The 22,029-nt window shown below is 41.3% G+C and overlaps 1 long non-coding RNA gene across 1 annotated transcript in view; it reads left to right on the forward strand.

Moving 5' to 3' along the window:
• The first annotated feature begins 20,523 nt into the window (after window positions 1-20,523).
• The window catches only part of LOC141350960 (uncharacterized), a 167,620-nt gene continuing 166,114 nt past the window's right edge, over window positions 20,524-22,029 (forward strand). The window contains exon 1 of the long non-coding RNA XR_012359068.1: window positions 20,524-20,899. This is a non-coding gene — a long non-coding RNA (uncharacterized lncRNA). The remainder of the gene's footprint in view (window positions 20,900-22,029) is intronic.

Below are 22,029 nucleotides of genomic sequence, written 5' to 3' on the forward strand. Positions count from 1 at the left end.
CCCTAAAAGAGCTGCAGTTGAACTTGCGTCTTTTTAAAGACAGCCGTTCACTGCTCACGGGCGTTAAAGCGTCTTTTTAAAGATGTCTTTTCGTCCGTGTTCAACTTCTGGATGCGGCAAGTACATGGGTCCTCGCGATGGACACGATCGTTGTCTCTCATGTCTGGGTCTCCAGCATGCTGAGGCGGCTTTCGTGGGAGGGACATGCTCCGCTTGCGAGAGCCTGACTCTTGCGGATCTGCGGGGTCGTGTGGCGTTTCTCCGGGAACGCCGCCCTCCGTTGCTGATCACCGCCAAGAAGGCGGCTGTGAAGCTACGGAGAGACGACCTCCGCCTCACGGTGCTGAATCGGCAAGCTGGTTCGTCCAGCGGCTCTCAGCTACCGGATTCGCAACCATCTGAGGTTCTGATGGAGACGGAGAGCGCGCGTTCTGCGTCGCTTTCTGCCTCTGTTGGACCTCCCGAGGACTCCTTGTCTGTCGTAACATCGGAGGGGGGGCCGTCAAGGAAGGGTTGCGGTTCCCGATCTCGATCCAGAGATGACGGCCATGCTCGCTCGGGCTGCGGAGACGGTCGGGTTGGAGTGGAGAGCTCCTCCCCCTCCCGTACCGTCCCGCCTAGACGATTGGTACTTTGGGGCTGCACGGGCTTCACAGTCTTCCCCACGGTACCTTTCTTTCCCGAGGTGCATGATGAGCTGACTCGGACGTGGAAAACCCCGTTTTCCTCCCGGAACCGTCCGTATCAGCCATCACCCCTCACCTCCCTCGATGGGGGGGCCACTGCCGGTATCCCGACAGTGGAGCGTTCGGTAGCGATGCAGTTGTGTCCTGCCGGCGTCTCCTACTGGAAGGACCGTCCTGCCCTTCCCTCACGGGCCTGCAGGCATTCGTCAGCTCTGACGGAGTCTGCATACCAGGCTTGTGGAGAGGCGGCCTCTGCCATACATGCCATGGCTTTGTTGCAGGTTCATCAGGCTAAGGCTCTGAAGGATCTGCACGAGGGAGGTCACGATTCGGCGGTCTTTAAAGACCTGCGTGCGGCTACGGATCTGGCGCTACGTGCAACCAAGACCACCGCACAAGCCGTCGGTCGTGCTATGTCCACCTTGGTGGTCCAGGAGCGCCACCTCTGGCTGTGCCTTGCGGACATGCGGGATGCCGACAAAACCCGGCTTCTAAACGCCCCGGTGTCCCAGGCCGGCCTGTTCGGCGAGGCGGTGGAAGACTTCGCACAACAGGTCTCCGCCACCCAGAAGCAGACTGAGGCTCTTGCCAACATCATGCCGCGTCGGAAGAGACCAGCACCTGCCCCGTCGACGTCGGCACCTCAGTCTGCCCCTCGCCGAGGGCGTCCTGCAGCGTCAGCAGCCCGGCTCATTATAGCAGTCGCGTCAAATGCTTTGCACTCATCTAGATCGGGTGCTCAAACACCTCGCCCGTCTCGGTCTTCAGGTCAACCGAGAGAAGAGCAAACTGTGCCCTACACAGAAGATTTCTTTTCTCGGAATGGAATTGGATTCGGTCAATCTTACAGCACGTCTTACGGAGGTGCGCGTTCAGTCGATTCTGGCTTGCTTGAATACGTTCTCGGGCAAGACTGCGGTCCCTCTGAAACAATTTCAGAAACTACTGGGGCATATGGCAGCAGCCGCAGCTGTAACACCGCTCGGTTTGCTGCATATGAGACCGCTTCAGCATTGGCTTCACGACCGAGTCCCGAGGAGAGCGTGGCTAACCGGCTTTCACCGTGTCACGATCACACCGAAATGCCGTCTCACTTTCACCCCGTGGTCAGACCCAGCGTTTCTCAGGGCGGGGGTGCCACTGAGACAGGTCTCCAGACATGCAATAGTATGCACAGATGCCTCCAACACGGGGTGGGGAGCCACGTATGGCGAGCTTGCAGCTTCAGGAGTATGGACATCACCCCAGCTGCATTGGCACATAAATTGCCGAGAACTGTGGGCTGTATATCTTGCGCTCGTCCGCTTCAGCAGCGAGTTGAGAGGCAAAGATGTATTAGTTCGCACAGACAACATTGCGACTGTTGCGTATATCAATCGCCAAGGCGGAGTGGGCTCTCGTCACATGTCGCATCTCGCCCGCCATCTCCTCTTTTGGAGTCAGAAGAATCTGAGGTCTCTTCGTGCCATTCACATCCCGGGGTCGCTCAACGCAGCGGCAGACGCGCTTTCCCGAGCAGCGCGCCCCGGCGAATGGCGACTCCACCCTCAATCGGTCCAGCTGATTTGGAGACGTTTCGGCAGAGCGCAGATAGATCTGTTTGCATCTTCAGAAACAACCCACTGTCGCCTATTCTATTCACTGAACGAGGGATCACTCGGCGTGGATGCATTGGCGCACAGCTGGCCGAGAGGTCTTCGCAAATACGCATTTCCCCCAGTGCGCCTCATTGCACAGACATTGTGCAAAGTCAGGGAGGACGAGGAGAAAATTCTTTTAGTTGCTCCATATTGGGCCACCAGGAGTTGGTTTCCAGAGCTCACTCTCCTCGCGACAGCCCCTCCCTGGAGGATTCCCCTGAGGAGGGACCTTCTGTCTCAAGAAGGGGGCACATTATGGCACCCCCGTCCCGATCTGTGGAACCTCCATGTGTGGTCTCTGGACGGGGCGCGGAGGTTGTAGGTGATTTACCCCAGGCGGTATCTAACACCATCGCTGCAGCGCGAGCGCCGTCTACGAGACAGGCGTATACGCTGAAATGGAACCTGTTTGTTGTTTGGTGTACTTCTCAACGAGAGGACCCCCGAGAATGCCCGATCAGTATTGTGCTTTCATATCTCCAGCACCGTTTGGAGAAGAGGCTGTCACCATCTACTATTAAAGTAGATATCGCGGCAATATCCGCGTATCACGCACCCATAGACGGTAGATCTGTGGGTCAGCACGATCTGGTCATTAGGTTTTTAAGAGGTGCACGGAGGCTGAATCCTTCGCGTCCTCCCTCTATTCCTCCTTGGGACCTGTCCGTGGTGCTGAATGCTCTCAGGGACTGCCCGTTCGAGCCTCTGCAGACGGTGAGTGTCAAGTTTCTCACTATGAAAACTTTGATGCTCCTCGCACTGGCTTCTATTAAAAGGATAGGGGATCTTCATGCATTTTCGGTCAACGATTCGTGCCTTCAGTTCGGGCCGGCTGAATCCAGCGTTACACTGAGACCCCGGCCGGGCTACGTGCCTAAAGTTCCCACCACTCCCTTTAGGGATCAAGTGGTGAACTTACAAGCACTGCCTTTGGAAGAGGCAGACCCGGCTATGGCTTTGTTATGTCCTGTACGTGCACTACGTGTGTATGTGGATCGCACTCAAAGCTTTCGGACCTCAGAGCAGCTCTTTGTCTGTTACGGTGGTCAGCAGAAAGGGAGAGCTGTCACTAAACAGAGGATGTCTCACTGGATTGTAGACACAATCGCCCTGGCTTATGAAAAACAGGGCATTCCTTGCCCTTTTGGTTTGAGAGCCCATTCAACCAGAAGTGTGGCTTCATCTTGGGCTTTGGCTCGTGGTTCCTCGCTTTCAGATATTTGTAGAGCTGCTGGCTGGGCGACACCTAATACGTTCACTAGATTCTACAGTGTTCGTGTTGAGCCGGTATCCTCTCGAGTTCTCTCGTCAGATCAGTGAGAACATCGAGGAACGGCTCCTGTGTCGGCTTGGAGCCTTTCTTTTTGGCTGCGCAGAAACCGCACCATTATGGAAGGCCATTAAGGCAAAAACGTTACAAAAAATGTTTTTTGTCTTTTTCCACCGCTTGGTGGCCGATGTTGCGGAGCATCGGCTGCCAGCCTCTCACTGGATGTATTCTTGACTATCTGGGTGAGGCTAGCGCCCACATTGCGCCCCCTAGTGGTTTCTTTGTGAGTATTTCCGTGGAAAGTTTATGATTTACCACGTTTCCCTTAGCGGAGTTTGTTCCGCGCCTCTAGTGTTGCTAAGAGAGTGTATTTTTTAGAGACTTTGTGTCTTTTTTTCTATCACCTTAGTGGTAGACCCCTAGAGGGTTTTTCTTCCGCAGCGATCTTAGTCCCGCCTGATGAGTTCGCTTCCCAGTTCGCCTAGTCACTATCGTGGGTTAAGGAACAAGTAGTGACCGGCCTCTGCTTCAACCCCATTTCCGTTCCCTTAAAGAGGAGAGTCGGAGGGTTTACGCAGGCACTGGAAGGGTCAGCTTCAGTGGCGCTTTGGTAGGGATTCCCAATTCGTCGGTCACGACGTGACGTCGTAGTGACCGACTGAAAGGGAACGTCTCGGTTACATATGTAACCCTCGTTCCCTGAAGGAAGGGAACGGAGACGTCACGTCCCGTCGCCACAGTTTGCTGTTCCACTGCTGATATCGGCCGGACACTTTTCTTTCTGTCCAGCTTTCTCAGCAAAAAATAGCTGATTTGATAACTGCACCTGCCGCTCATTAAATACCTATGCGGCGGGGCGGCGCCGGCAGATGCAATTATCTGCATGCCAAGTTCATTGGCGTTTTAAAGGTTTCTCGAAGCAGATAGGTCACCCGCGAAGCGGTTCCCAATTCGTCGATCACGACGTGACGTCTCCGTTCCCTTCCTTCAGGGAACGAGGGTTACATATGTAACCGAGACGTTATTTCCATTTTCTAGTTTTATTTGAATTAATTACATTTATGTGTGTATTATGCAATCTTTACTTAGTATATTAGTGGTTCACATTTTCTTATGTTATTTGAGTTAATCTACATTTATTTGTGTTTATTATGCCATCTTTACCTAGTTTTATTATTGGTTATTTTTATTTACTTTGTTTATTTGAATCAACTTACATTTATACTTGTTTATTATACTTAATTTTTTACTTTTTATGCTTCAATTCAGCATCAATTAGTTATATTTACTCGTTTTGAATTTGAACATTGAATCTATAACATTTATTTTGTGTTTATTATGCATACTTTACTTTTGTTTTTATTAGTTTTTACTTGGATTCATTAACGTTGACTTTTCATTTACGATGTTTTATCATATACTCTACATAGCAAAAATGATAACTGTAAGCGCAGAACCAACTGCGCACAAACTGTTTAGGACTTAAGTTCTTTTACTTTTACATTCAAGTCAAAATGAGAATGGAAAGATGTTTGTCTTATTGTCCATGGTTCGAAGTGCAGTGGCATAATTTAATAATTGGTAAGGTATAGTGGCTTTCTTTAGCCACAAGATAGTAATAATTGAGGGCTGAATTATGAGACTGCACTCCGGATTAAAATAAACAGGAAAAGTGAGGCTAAATTAAGCCTCAGAGCGGGGATTATGAAGAAGTTTATTATAATCCCAATCTACATAAATATGAGTTTACCGTTATAATCACATGCAATTTGTTTACCAGGAAGTTATGCATGTCATGTGTTATGCTGTATGTGAGTCAGGAGTTTAAAAGCCATCTGTGTGGTGCCTTATGTGTTAGAAGTTTAAAAGCCATCTCTGTGTGGATTTAAAGTGACACCATGTAATTTTTCAACCTTCTTAATAAATTTTCAAGACCCTTGTGATAGTACATCGACTTTAAATAGGTTGAATGACATGTCTACCATAGCCTGACGGGGTCTGTATCACTTTTACTCGTATTTTAAAACTTAGGGTTTCTGGTAGTAACCAGAGCACAAAAAAAAACTACAAAATTCGATTGCTTTACGGCATACGTCACTTCCTCCACACAATTTGTTTTTAACGTGAATTTTGCTGGAGGCTACTTAAGGAGTGTAGAGAGCAGTTTCTATTATGTGGCTCTGTGGCACAGTCTTTAGTGTCACGGACCTATGACAAGGGCGACCCGGGTTCGATTCCCCTTTAAGGCAATTTTTTATATAAACTGTTGATTCATACATAAATACGATGTTCTTTATAAATTACGGCGATTATATTGCATACAGTTCCCTGTATTCAGATGCTGTGTTCACGTATTTACCTTTTTTTTACTGTGTCTATGATATTTACATTACAATCCAGGATGCTATAGCACTCAAACTTGCTCACAGTGTAAAACCAAACCCTATTCATTCACCAATCAGATCCGAGCGTTTCTCTCTTCTCTCTTCCTCATTTGCTGCATTCCGCTGTCACTCGCGTGACGTATTACAAAGCGGCAGACCTAAACGCATCGGTTTACTTGGATTTGGAGCGATTTTCACACAAAAAAAGAGGAATAACGAGCGCCATTGCGGAAAATCCTGGTGGCGAGGGAGAGAGACGATGCAACAATATTTGTTTGGAAAAAGGCAAGTAAATACGTCTGGTCGTTTCTGAATTGGAAGGCTGCAGCCTCCGGAGGTCAAATATGCAGGCTGAATACATCATCAAGCCTGGGTTATTAAGGTAAACTGAGCATTACATTCGCAAGTCATGAGCATACTGCAACAATTTACGATTAACTAAGTATAATAGTCAACTTTGTAATTGTTAATATTGTGAAATAAGACAGTATTGATGACGTATACAGCTTAGAAATACGACATCCGGAGGCTGCAACCTTCAGATTGAGAAATGGCTTCTGCCACGACGAGTTCCTCATCAGAAAGTTGTAACATGACTGCGTTTCTCCCTGTTGTCTCAAAATGTTGATCGTTTAGCATTTTAAATGTTTAGTTTTTAGTTTAGTTTTAAGGTTAGCCAGTTCCTTTCCTTTGCGACAGTGCTGCGGCGCTTGTGGGCTCTAGGGGCGCTAGAAGTGAAAAATACGTGTCTAGCACCCCCTAGTGGCCAAAAAGTTTCATGGTGTCCCTTTAAGAACAGCTGTGTGTAATCAGGTTTCATGGTAGTTTAACCCCCAGGGGTCCAAAAACGCGGGGACGCGTTTTGACGTGTTTTCTCCTTATCATAGCAGAATCAACTTAAAATACTCCATCATTAATAATCAAACACTTACGTGTTTGACATCATTTGAAACTCTGAAGGTTCCTCTTTAATTAGTGTACATTCACAATAACAACAGATCTTTGTGTTTTTGTCAAATAAAGAAAATAAACAGGGTGCTCATTCAGACATTTCTGTCTCCGCCAGCTGTCTCTCAAATCACGTTACAAAAATTAGTTGAAACTCCGCGAATACTCGTCACACAAACATAATACACATATCCAAAGAAAGCCTGAAATGTCTACTTTTAAACAAGCTAATTATTATCAAAATTATTATCTCTAATGCGGTCACGCCCACACGCTGTTGACATAGTAATGAAGAGACGAGCTGTTCAAACCAGCAAAGCGTAATGTTTGATAAGATTTAAAGACTTTAGCGCATGTTTGGATTATAAACTTTATACACACACGGGAGGAATATCTTCATTTATGTCTGGACATTGAGGAAGAGAAGCGTTTATCTTTAACGTTACCTAAGAAGAAGAACAATGGAAGGCGCAATGGAGGCGGATATATTCCTGAAGAAACTGTAAGTCATTTGTCTTCATTTATATTTACTATCATGTAATATGTTATGGCTTGTGCAGTTCAGCCTACATAAGCAACCTCAACAGACTGCACGCTTCGGATTGAAAAACGTTCGCATTGTTTACAAACGAGTAACTTACGCGTGATCACGTAATGGCGGATTTCATTGTTTGCTATACAGCGTTAGACACAGTTATTCACTTTCGTATCCTTCATGGCAACTTTGAGTAATGCTGCACTGCTGTGTCTTTTAAGTGTGTGCTGTAAGATTCCATGTTTACATGCTTATTTACAAATGAGTACGCGTGATCACGTAATGGCGGATTTCATTGTTACATGCTGTACAGTAGACACTTTCGTATCCTTCATGGCAACTTTGAGTAATGCTGCACTGGGGGGGTCTGCTGTAATATGATATTGTTTACATGCAACGCATTCCATACATTGCGTTTTACACGCGACACCGTTTTATTATGAGCTCCACGTTGTTTACACGGAGACTCGCCTTTTTTTATTATAAATTTACCTTGGCCAGTCTACCTAGGTGTGTGAAAGACATCAATCACATGACCAAATGGTGGCGCAGTGGTAGTGCGTTAGGCCGCCACGTGGTAGACCCGGGTTCGAAACCCGCCTAGGCCAAGTTTTTTTTATACAGTATATTGAGTATATTGAGTTTAGGCGACCACCGTTACAAGTGCTATCATTTACCCATCAGTTATGTATGTAAGGGTATTTCTGTGGACAATTTATGCTAACAGCTGTTCATAACTCTCTTACAGGTCTGCATCCCTCTCATCAGTAAACTATGAAGTGGAAAAACATATTCACACTCTTTGGACATAAAGTTGTATGGTAACATGAGCCACATGAAGTTTACAGCTCTGTTGTTTATCAGTTTCTTATAAAAGTTAAGTTTTTGAATAGGTTAACTTCTTAATAAACCTCAAACAAACATGTTCATTTGTCCTCACATTCTTTACTGTAGTTCCCTCCTCCCTCATTGTGCAGATCATTATGCAGCTCATTATGCGAGCCTTTGTTTGCTAGCTGTCAATCAATCCTTCTCGCATACGGCCCCTCTAAACAAAAAGTGTCTTACAATTTCTAAATCAATATACTGGTTTATGTGAATGAGTAGGCAGGATGATTTTCACATCATTTTAAAGAAAAAACTCTAGACTACTAGATTCTGTTTATGAAAGTCTTGTTAAACCATGTTTAGTATGGGTTTTGTGGACTTATATCAGTGACTTAAAATTTTAGCTTTTTTAAAAACCACGCATAAACCTTTTTCTCTCAAAAATACAAACATGTACATACATGTAGCTCATATAATATTTTAGCCCAGTTTGTGCTGAACACAGTGGTATGAGACACTTGCCATTATTATGTTATAAAGCAACTGAAAAAAGACCAAATGTAAGAGCATGTCAGAACCTCTGACAGTGTCCCAAAATGGTCGGACCCCAGAGGGTTAAAGAGCCATCTGGACAGGCACAAAGGGTTTTCAGCCAAAGGGCAAATAGGTCATGGGAAGGTCTGAGGAATGTCATGTGGTTCTTTGGATTACAAATCCTGTGTTGTTTTGGCCATGAGGGGAGGGAACCAGGACCTGTATATTTTGACAGGCCCTGGCTTGGAGGGTCAGACTGATTTGGAGATTCCTCCCAGGCTGGCAGACTGGTTTTAGGAGGATTCACCGGGCAGCCTCTGCTTTTTATTTTGTCCGGAAAATAAAAGTCTATCTCTTGAAATCAGAACCCAAGACTGAAGATTGTTTCATTTGAGGAAAAGGAAAACCACAACATTTGCAGCTGTTTGCTAGTAACTTATGTAGATTTAAATGTATGTTATTTACTGGCAACAGTTTGTTCAAAGTTAAATCTACATTAAATATTAACAAGTCTATGATTTTCCAGCATAGAACTATAAAATAACAGCCTCATGCAAAGCATTTTGGCAACCAGAAATCCTCATGAACCTTTTTCTGTTGTTTCCTTCATATTTTAGTTCCCAGAATGCTTTGCATGAGGCTGTTATTTTATAGTTTTATTCTGTAAATAAAAAGACTTGTTAATGTTTAATGTTCATTTAACTTTGAACAAACTGTTGCCAGTAAATAAAATATGTGAGAAGTGTGTTCTTAATTAATTATTCAATTTACAGTAGTCTGTTATATTAATTATTATATTGTGTTACCAATTCATATTTTTTAATTATATTGTGTTCCTAATTCATTATTTAGTTTACAATAGTCCGTTATATTAATGGTTATATATGAGTACGTATTAAGTTTGTCACTGTTAAAACTATACAACAAGTAATATTAAGAAGTGAAATGCAGATCATACTGATCCTTGTCTGTATGGGTTGATTATTCGTCGATGTATTGGTAATGCCTCGGGGTTTCGGTAGGGGGAGGTGAATCACCTGTGCACGCCTCTCTGCCTCATTCAATACAGACGAGTGAAGGCAAGAGCTGCATGCGTGTGTGTTTCTTTCTTCATCTCTTTCTCACTATTTCCCCCTTTTTAAGGTAATTACCATGACAAAGCAATATAGAACTTGACAATATGTTGTAAATATATCTCGTTATGGTTTTGTGGTTTTATATGAGTAAAAGACATGTTTTGTATTGTTTAAAGAGTTTAATGTAAATATAGATGTGTAGCTTTATGCTAGCAACCGGGCACCTCGTAGCTCCGTCATGTCTAAATCTCACCATATATGAGTGTTTACTGCGTCATTGGTGTTTAAGCTAAATACTGCTACATTTACATTTCATATTTTTGTTGTAAAGGTTGTGTATTTATCCATAAGGGTGAGTTAATGCAATGCTGAAACAATGAATACTGTTAAAATTAATTTGAGTGTTATGTGAGAATTAATTTAAAAAATTGATTATTAAAATGTCATTTGATTATTTTATTTAAAACAATTTACATTTTATATGGTAATTTAGTTAAAAATATAGTCTAGTAAGCATTAAAAAGGTGCTTGTGACTCTGGTGAGTGAATTATTGTTAAAATGTATGTTCTTTTGTATACATTGTGTAAAAGCTCATTCAATACAGACGAGTGAAGAAGAGCTGCATGCGTGTGTGTTTCTTCGTCTCTTTCTCACTATTTTCCCCTTTTTAAGGGTACAACATTTGGAGGCACCGCTGGGATGTTTGGCTTGAGGATCACCCCTGTGCTGTAAGTGGAGTCCTTGTGTCGATCATCCCTCAAACAACCCAGGTATCAGGCAAGTGAGTTCAGTAGGGCGGTGGAAGTGGTCTTCAGACGAATCTGGCACCTTGTATCCTGAAGTGAGCAAAACTGACCGCTAGGGAATAGCAAAGAGCCAATTAAGTCAGATTAACCCTCATTTTACTGCTTATGCTCTCACTGATAAAATGGAGTCTGAATTGGAGAGGCTGCAACTGGAAATTAAAGGGGCGCTGTACAAACTTACAATTGAACAGCTGATTAAAGTATGCAATTCACTGCAGATTTCAGGACCAGGAAAAGAACATGTAACTGGTAAAACTCGCAGCCAAGTGATTTCACATGTAATAAAGTATCTTGAACAGGAAGAATTGGCCGACCTAGAGGATGAGGGTATGTCAGACCTCCTTAGTGTCCACGACATAATATGCAAAATCGATATGGCAACAAACATAAGTGAAAGTGAAATTTACAGTCAAACTGAGTCACAGGAAAATCTTCAGAAAGAAGTAGATGCGCTAAGGCTTTCATTGAAAGAAAAAGAGAACGCAATGTATGACCTGATGAAAACAAGCATGTACCACCCTGTCAGTTCCAGCAAGTCAGAAATGAATACGAACCTAGCACCCCCTAATAGCTCCATGTGGCGCAAAGATTTTAAGATATCTGGCCAAATAGGCGAACCAGGGCAAAAGAATAAGCTGACGTTTTCTAGTGTAGCCAAACAAATTGAAAGTGGGCTCAGAAAAGGCTACCCAGAGTCAGAGATTATTGATGCTGTAATCCGTGCTATCACACCAGGACTACAGTTACGCAGTTATCTTGAAGGGAAAGACAAACTAACACTGCCTGCCCTTCGTAGGATCCTCAGGTGTCATTATCAGGAGAGAGGCGCCACAGAGTTATATAAACAACTCACTTCTGAAGTTCAAAACAGTAAAGAGACCCCTCAAAACTTTCTTATAAGGACAATGGACCTAAGACAAAAAATCCTGTTTGCATCTCAGGAAGCTGATTCAAGCCTAAAATATGACCCAGTACTAGTCCAGAGTCTGTTTATGCATACTGTCCTAACTGGCCTCCAGAGTGACAATATTAAAGGTGACCTACAGCCCTACCTTCTCCAGACTGATACCTCAGATGAGCTGCTGTTGGAGAAACTAAACATTTCATGTGCCAACGAAAAAGAGAGGCAGGAAAAAAAGAAACATTTGGCCCCATCACGTGTAACTCATGTGAATACAGTCCAGTCAGGCGAAGCTTCGGTGGAAAAGAAAAAAAGAAAAACACCACCTCACAAAGCCCAGCTATACTTCCCCCTGAACTGCTCGCTGAAATCAAAGAGATGCGTTCTGACATAGTGCAACTGAAAGACTTGAAGGCTGAGATCTGTCAAATCAAAGAAACCATCCAAAGACCCACAGCCACACCGTCACAGTACGTCCCACCATCCAGAGAACCGGCAACCGTGCCCTCTCCCTATCCAGTGTTCTCACCTCCACAATCTTCACCTTATAATACTAAGTCAAATGAAATGCCATTTTACCATCAGCAGTCACCAACAGCAGTGCAGGAATATCGACCAGCATTCGGCCCTGGGCGGATGAAAGAGACGGCCCAGTTCCAGCAGAGGTTTGTGCCGCAGAGGTTTTACCCAGCACGACGCCCTCAGCCAAGGTGTCTCGCATGTACTCAAGCAGGTGAGGAGTACTGTCAGCATTGCTTTAGGTGCGGAAGTAATGAACACTTCAGAGCAGGTTGTAAAGCACAGAGACCAATAGATCCCGCTCGGAGAAACCCTTTAAACTAATAGGGGTTGCCCCCACGGGACATGGAGCAACCAGTGATACTGATAAGTCCCAATTTTGCGCAGGCTGTAACGAAGAGAAAGGAAGTGAGGAACTAAAATGTTGTTCAGTTTGTAATACCACACTACATTGCTCAAAAGAGTGTCAGAGGAACCATTGGCCCACACACAAAAAACTTTGTAAGCCATATACATGTTCAAGTGTCAAGAAGCAGGTAACTCAGTCACGAGATAAAGTCAAGTGCAAAGAAAAGGTTGCTCCAGAGAAAACACCTGCTGTAAGTGAGCTAGTAGGAAAAAAGTGTGTCATCAGATGTTTCCTGAACAAACATAAAACTCAGGCACTTTGGGATACAGGGTCACAAGTTTGTGCTAGATTTAGTAAATGTGTTTAGACAACTGGTCATTTGGTTTAGAGGATTGCCTTTTGTGTTTTAGCATTTGGGAAAAACTGTAATGTTCACAAAATTTTTAAAACAACAACTGTTTATTATATTGACTTGTTTAATTGTTATGTAAATGATAGAGAAACATTGCATTTTATTATTTTATAAAACATTATTTCTGAATGTTCTGTAAACATATTGCTGTAGAAAACACAATTTATTATTAGGTTTAGATGTTGGTGTTTTGTTTCATTTTAAGTCACCATTATGGTGATTAGTATGTGTTTTAGCTGGACTCTTGACAGTTGACTTTTTGCTTGTCAGTTGTTTCCCTTGGTTGTGTTAACTTTGCGTTAACACACCACATTTGTTATGAACATGTAAAAGTTAATGGTGTAATTCTGTGGTTGTTGGTACATAATGGTGAAAATCATCACCTAATTAAGTGTGCTTGCAAAAGGTTTTCTTATTTTTATTATTATTCCGACCTAATTTTTGGCCAGCTCCTGTGACTAGGCCGTTTGACACAGAGACACCATTCAAACTTTAAAATGTTTGGGCAGTGCCGGTCTAAGTTGCTTGAAAACCTGATGTCACAAATCCATGTTGTTCCTCCGCCATATTGGATTGAACAGAAAGTAAAGGGGACATATTATGAAAATCTGACTTTTTCCATGTTTAAGTGCTATAATTGTGTCCCCAGTGCTTCTATCAACCTAGAAAATGTGAAAAATATCAATCCAGTAACTTAGTTTTGGTAAACCATTCTCTGCAAGCATGTGAAAAAACAGGTCATTGTAATTCGGCCCCCATTGTGACGTCAGAATAAGGTAATACCGCCCCCTTTAACTGCACTATCCAACCAAACCAAAGAGATAGAGAGAAAATAATTCTCAGCACAACTGAGTTTCAATTGCAACAAACCACCATCATTGTGATCAGTGTTTGCACTTCATCCGCTCATTTGCATTTTAAATGAAAACGGCACACCCAAAACGGCACACTTTTGATCAGACCTAGATTAAGACTTAGTTTACATCTTTAAAAAAATCTCATAATATGTCCTCTTTAAAAAAGACTCACAGGTCACAAATTTTCTCAGAACTCCACGAAACTCGATGTACACGATCCTTGGACCAAGCCTCACAAAAGTTACTTGAAGAATTTTTGATGTTCGGTAGCGTTTGCCCATCACAGCCCAAAATATACCGGTGGTGTAGTTGCCAAACAGGAAGTAGTTCATATCTCGGGATTTCTTTAAACCAAATTTTTTATATGAACTCGGGACTCCAATGTGAAGATGCCCAAGATAAAAAAAACATTGCAGTAACATGTCTATATTATGTTATTTTCACTTAAAAATGTCCAATTGAACCCTATGTAAAAAAAATCTATTAGACTTTACCACTAGAGGGCAGCCCAAGCGTGTTTAATTGCCTTCACATGTGACTAGACAGAAACTACCCTGAGTGCGTGCCTATTGAAAAACGATATATACTGAGTATTATTTGATACTAAATCCGATGGAATATTAATATTTCTCATATACGTTTGTGCACAAAACTGCAAATGGATGTTATATTCTGAACGCGTGAATCAACGCAAGCTCTCTGGAGAACGTGCAGTTTCACATACAGGTAGGAATTATATGATTCAGGGATTCAGACGTAAAACCCTTTCTTTTATTTCATTGATATATGGCATGACAAGTTTAATTCCCTTTTTCATCAATGTAATACATTGGAATCCACACGCGTCAGTATCGCGTCCTCGCTCGCGTAGCAGTGATCGTTTGGCGTCGGCTCTATGACAGCTGAATGGTTTAAATGATTGTGAATTTAGGCGAAAAAGTGTCACTTTACCTTAAATCATGCCTGTGACGCCAAGTGTATTTAAACAGTCATGACTTTGAGAAATGTATGGCACATTTAAAAACGCAGTTTGGCAGAAGACTGCGTATATGCCATTTACATAATCTTCAGGTAAGAACATACATATATCTAGATCGTATGCTTAGCTACTGTTGAACGGGAGCACAATCGATTGCATTATGCTGTCAATCACTGAGTGAAATATTTTCTTTTATCGTTAATTTCACAGTGTGGGTCGACAGAGGCGCGGGCACAGCAAACTCTTTATTTTTCAATCACTCCGCAAAGAGACTTAGATAACTCTGCTGATTTTTGACTTACAGATAAGATTTATACATCATTTAAAATGTTAAAGTGTCTAGTGTTTTTCTGTCCACTCCCATAAAAAACAGAATGTTGTGCTTTTCGCAAAATTAAGAAAATAAACATGATGCGCACACACAAACACACAATGCCTCATATTTGACGCACTTTGTATTAAGACGCATCTAAACTTTTATTTTCTGTCAATAATGTATATTAGATCCAGCTCTTTCACATCAGTTTGTCATTAAGGAGTTTTAGAAACTTTGAACAAAACATTTCCACTATATAACTGGGATGCACAAACATTAAAAATCCATGCTGCAGTGCATGTTGGGAATCCTGAATGAGATTTGTAATTTGTTAATACCCAGCATGCATTGCAGCATTACATTTTTCATTTAATTGTCACCATGGTTGAGATTCATACTCTGATTCTTGATGTTTGTGTGTCAATTATACAATGGCTATTTTTTGTCCAAAGTTTCTTACACTCCTAAACTGCTGTGAAAGTGCTGGATCTCATTATAATTTTTGACAGAAAATGACCTTTTGATTAGTAAGTTAGTTAGGTGATGATCTTTACCATTATGTACCAAGCAACAAGCCATTCTAAGAGCTGATTCTTTGTAACGAATGAGCAGAGCCGAATCTTCAGACGCAGGCAGGGGTGGGACCGTAAGAGCCGGCTCTTCTAAGGGAGCCGAGACAGAATAGCCGAATCTACGAAAAGAGCCGGAATGCCATCACTAAAATGTAAAGCCGGAGCTTGAGCCGAAAGAGCCGAATCTATGGAAAGAGCCGGACTGCCCATCACTAATCTGGACGTCTGACTATGACCCCTCTTGGATGTCAGGTAGGCCTGAAGATCGCTTGATTTTTTTCCCCAAACCAGTTCAGATAGGAGTTTTACTTAAACATGAGCTCAGGGGCAGAAAGAAATTTGATTGGTTCGCAAAAATGACAAATGAAAATACTCAACTGGAGCCTTCAAGGCAGCTTCTGCAGTGAAGCAGTTCGAGCTCACCGTTGGTCAGGTGAGTAGCGCAGATGGTTAGATAGGAATGTGACTGGTTTTGAATTCAGCTTGAAATGTTGCTTGAGAAGCTTTTGGTAAAAGGTTCTCGTTTTGACTTATCAAATGAGTGTTTGCCAGGTCTTTCATTAAGACTTTGTGGTTCTGGTTTGGTAAAGTTAAGGAACTTAATTGATGTGTCTGGGCCTTATTTAAGCGATGCTCCTGCACTGGCTGCTGTTTTGAGTCAAAGGTCCTCACGTTAAACTGAATTTATTTTAAAACTCTGGAAAAAAAGACTTATGGAGGAAGAATTAACTATGTTACAGAGTTTTGCTGATGGAAGTTTGATATCAGATATGAAAGATCCTTTTCACAAAATTTCAATTTCTTCTGATTTAAAAGGTATGTCTAGCATATTGCTGGATATAGAAGGTTTAAAAGATATGGATCTGGGTTTAGCTAAAAGAAAAGAGATGTATAAGTGTTTTGTTAAAATTTTAAATAAAGGGACATTAAGCCAAAAGAAAGATACTGTTTGGCGAGAAAAAATTGGTTTACTAGAAGAAGACAAGCCGCTCTGCGTAGATAGGAGTTTTCCTTACTCAAACATGTTCTGAAGGCAGAAAGAATGTGATTGGTTCACAAAAACGACCAATCAAAATGCTCGTTACTGGTTTAAGCCTTCAGCGGAGCCTCCAAGGCAGCTTCTGCAGTGAAGTAGTTCGAGCTCACCGTTGATCAGATGAGTAGCGCAGATATGGTAAGATAGGAATGAGACTGTTTTTGAATTCAGCTCGAAACGTTTCGAGTATTTAAGTGACGCGTTTTCACGTGTCCGTGGGACGACTTTCTTTTTCGTGCCAGTTTCACGGATTGGTTACTCAATTTTTTTCCTTTTTTCAAACCATTGTCGATTGGGATTGGGGTTAGATTTGTGGTTTTCGTCACATTTTTAAACTATTCTCGCGCGAGGATAAAGTTGGGTTTGGGTTAAAATGACATTGTTTATACATTTATTTGTCAGAAAATTAAATTGTTCTTGCTTGGAGTTGGGTTAGGGTGAGGATGTCATTTTATGTAACAGAAAGTTGTTCTAAACCCAATCCCAAGCGACAATGGCAAGAAAATAGGAAAAAAATTGAGCAACCAATCCGCGAAACTGGCACGAAAAAGAAAGTCATGCTACGGACACGTGAAAACGCGTCACTTAAATTCTCGAAACGTTTTGAGCTGAATTCAAAAACAGTCTCATTCCTATCTTACCATATCTGCGCCACTCATCCGATCAACGGCGAGCCCGAACCGCTCCACCGCAGAAGCCGCCCCGGAGGCCCCGCCGAGGGCCCAAACCAGCAACGAGCATTTTGATTGGTCGTTTTTGTGAACCAATCACATTCTTTCTGCCCTCAGAACATGTTTGAGTAAGGAAAACTCCTACGTGCAACCGGGTAATTCTGATCTCCTGTTTTAATGTTACAACAAATGCATAACTTTGACACAAACAATGACAACTGTTAGAGAATGTTTCCCAGATAATCAGCATCCGTTTTTCACGAGTGTATGTAACTTAGCCAATAGTTTTACAGCCTGTTCACTGACAAGACCTGCTCAGAACATGCAAGTTAGTCTAAGCCTTATTATATTTTCGTTATCACACGATGACTGACATTTTGTCACATTAAACATCTCTCTATAAACAGGCTTAATAATTTTATAAGCAACTGCTTTGCAACCAAATTAAGCAAGAAATTTCCCGGTAGATTTTTGGGTCCCACTCCACCCCTGCTTATAGCCATAAGGTTTATTTTCCGTTACAGTATGCAGCAGTATGCACCAAAGTATGTTTATTGCAGCTCCAAACAAAACTCAGAAGTTTACTTTTAAACGAATTGTATAACGTTTTATCTGTGTTGTTAGTTCAGTTATATTATACCACCACTTCTGACCATCAATGTAATTAATGTGAAGCCACAAGTAAGTTACACTGGTAACAAACACTTGTTGCAATAATACTGTGTTTAAAAAAAACATCATCAAGCACACACACTACAATATAAAAACAAAGAGTCAAACTACCCAACTAAAGGAAACACTGATCACCACGATGGTGACAAAACATGTTCAATAAAACATCAGAATCTTGTAAATTCTCAAAAACAAGCCATAGAAATGACAAAATAAAGTGAATTTGGTTTGTTTTTAGCCAGTATGGTCCTACTTCAAAACAGAGAGAGAGAGAGAGAGAGAGAGAGAGAGAGCAAGATTGCAGACGCAGATAGTTAAGGTGGAACTTGTATATTTGGGAATTATCTATAAGAAATATTTTTTTACATTTATTCATATATAAAGATTATATATACAAATATAATGTCTAAAATGGCCACATTTTAAATAGTTTTACTTTGCGTGGAGGTCCCCTTGACATCAATATTGGATGTTCAGGACACTTCATAAAAAAGACGTCATAAAAACTTTCATTCTGGCTCCTCATGGGACGTCGAAATGACGCATTGCTCAGTGGGAATAAACAGTTGTTGTTTTAAACATTGTGTGAACATTAAACATGACATCGTCATAACGTTTAAAAATGGTAAAATGTAACATTCCTCTAACGTTCAGACAACCCAGAAATGTTCCAAGAACTTAAAGAAGTCTGGACACTTTTTACGTTGGCAGAACGTTTTTGGGAACCTTGAGAACTTTAAGGGAACGTTCTTAGAACTTTTTTCTGCTAGCTGGAAAGACGTATAAAAGAAAACATCACCCTTAGTACCCTAAGCCTTAAGCCTTGTGGACAGCAGATCAACATTAAGACACAATTTTAGCTAAGTCTCATAAGCTTAATAAAAAGAGCAATAAAATATTGTCTTGCTGCAATCTTTTTTAAGACTCCATTATAGGAATAAGGAGATTATCTATTTTTCTTCCACCACATTCTTAGTTGTAACTCATTTTGTCTCAGATATTTCTCATGTCTCATTTGCCTCTATTCTTATTATATTTTTAGTAGAAACATCTGAAACTCTGTTTATACTAAAATAAGGGATCTATGAGAATCACGTCAAAGTCTCTTGAGCTCAGGAAAAGCAACCAATGAGCAATAAAATTTTCCTCTGGGACTCAAGAATGTGGCACAGCTTATCTGTTTATTATTTTTAAACCATTAATGATTTGTTAATCTGTTCTTTGTAAAAACTGTTATTGTATGGCATGCAATGAAATGTGTCTCATTTTCCTCCTCAGGAAAGAAAACTTATGAGCACCAGAGACTCAGGAATGCAAGACAGGAATGCCGTTGAGTTACCATTAAGGGGGTTTGACCATAAACAATGCCTTTGTGTTTTCTTTCAGAGCTGTAGTCACGCAAACCTCCAGCAACTCTTCAGCACAGTTTATAAGAAAGACATCAAATGCCTTCAAATGACAGAATTGCATGCAGCTCAGGTACCCCTGGATCACACTGGACAGAAGCCAGAAGAGGGGTTACTAGTAAAGCAAGGAGCGGATTAGGGAACGGATTACTTTAGACTGACACTCCATTGCACTACAAAATCATAAAACCTCTAATAATTAGTCATTTGACTGATGTTGTACAAACATAAACTACATTTATTATACTATAGGTTCAGATATTCTGAGGTGCAGTGATCAAGAACTGGCGGACCACCTTGGCCACTGACTGCCTTTAAAGAGTTTTGCATTACAAAAATTATAACAGCAATTTACAATATACACTTAAAAATAAATATTTTATTTCTTAAAGGCAGAGCACACCCCACAGTGTAAGAACACTCTGTGTAAGGTGGTGACCCTGCTTAAAGTTAAAAAGAACGAAAGAAACTGAGAAGATGTGTGACAATAAAGTGGGGTTCAGTGAATCCTAGAATCCTAATCCTGAATCCAGTTCCATTTTAGTAGGTCATTTCAGATGTGTGAAATGAAAGGCATGTCTAGAGAAGAGAAAGGAAGAGTGTTAATGAAACAATGATTCATCTACCTTACGAGAGCAGATGTTATCTTACATACCTATATTCACACGCGATGCTCATTACATTAGTGATAAGTACATTTGTTGGTCAAGTAGGATTGCACTCATGAGAAATGTGTTTTGGTGAATTGTTTCCAACATCCAAACAATGCAAAACAACACAAAACATACAAGAGTGTATTACAATTAATGTATACTCAAAACAGGAAAGTACAGCCAAATGGCAAGAACAACTTAGAAATATAAATATCATGTTTGCCAAACTAACTCTAATGACAATAATAAAAACAAAACGTGAAATGTGTCTGCATTATACATTTTGTTACAATAACAAACAATATCACTTGTCTTGTGTTGCGAACTAGTGCAACTATTTCTCTTTTCTTTATTTAAAACAGACTCTGAAAAAGCTACCACACAACTCTGTAAACATTAGTGATGCGAGAGACTACATTACCCAGGGTACATTGCTGTGTGTTGTGATCGTAATGGCATTGAGCTGAGCATTGCAGTCTGTTTCTGAAGATCGCTGTGAGTGCTGGATCTCTCTCTCGCTCTCTCTCTCTCTCTCTCTCTCTCTCTCTCTCTCTCTTTAAAATACACCACCTATATCTGAACACATCTAAGTTTTACACAGGATAATTTGTATGTGATTGAAGCGCAAGGATGCATTGGATGTGTCTGCAAATGGGATTTTAACATTACTCATGGAGATAAACTAGAAGCATATTTGGATTCTTATGGGATGTTATGTTTAATGCCATCTGGATGTGACCATTCGAAACCATTCATGTATCTCTGCAGTGAGACGTGATCAGTGGAATAGACAGTGGAATAAACTTACTTTGGTATATACGGGATGGACAGGAACACAATCATAAATGGTAAATTATACATTTTCTTTAAATATTTATATATATATATATATATATATATATATATATATATATATATATATATATATATATATATATATATATATATATATATATATATATGTATATATTTGCTAGAGCATTTCAAATACAGGCTACTGTTGCTTTTTATCGCCTGAGATAAAATATATTTTATAGTTAGATTCTGTTGTGACCGGCTATCACAGTGCTCATCTGTTTCAGAGATCTCTTGAATGTATAGCATGCCTGTAAGCAGGTGTGTACATGTGTGGCTGACAGGCTTTTAGGTGGCCAGATGGTGATATTTAGTATATGAAGTAATGTTTTAAAATGGCTTTCTGCTTCCTCTCTTTTCAAACAGAATTTCTTGCATTGTTGAGTTCTGGGGAGATCCACTATTAATTTTTTTCTATACACAGCATCCCTCCCTCTCACACAGGCAATGCCCTCAAAATAAGACCTTCTTTCTCCCCTGGAGAGTTAGCCTATGTTTAACAGCAAGTTTGGTGGCCTTTGGCGTCTGGGACACTTACTTCACCAAAGGGGCTGAAGTGTCAAAATTGCTCAGAGCCCCCAATGCACAATAATGCAATTCTAACCCACCCTGAGAGAGACAAAGACACTTTGTGTCGGCCAGGGGGCCCTTGCTTAAATACCAGGCTTATCTTAAATCAAACTTTATTCCTCTTTTCCTGTCATTTTAAACAAGGAAACCAAATGTGAGCTAACTTTGTGATTTACTTTTCTTGTGTGCATGGTGTGTTAAACATATGCAAACTTTTATGTCAAGTTTAAAATGAAGCCTTTGCCGTTTTTATGTGAATTTTCTTGTCAACTTGTAAACAAGGTCTCATTTTACCTTTTGTCGCTCCCGTCTTAAATATTTGGTTACATACTAAATGTGACATAGAAACCAAGCAGAGTAGATGTGTGGTTGCGTGCCGGTAGCATAGAGGGTGTTTACTGTGGTGTCATGTAATATGTTTGTGGTAAACCACAGGGGAAATGTATGTCATCGGTCAGATGTGACACTAGTGTTTTCTGTGAACCTGAACTCTGGTATGCCAGCATTTTGCACTTGTCAGAAAGTCAAGCTCCATGTAATGATTATGTTAACT

The sequence above is a fragment of the Misgurnus anguillicaudatus genome, chromosome 19 (genome assembly GCF_027580225.2).
Source record: "Misgurnus anguillicaudatus chromosome 19, ASM2758022v2, whole genome shotgun sequence".
NCBI lineage: Eukaryota > Metazoa > Chordata > Actinopteri > Cypriniformes > Cobitidae > Misgurnus > Misgurnus anguillicaudatus.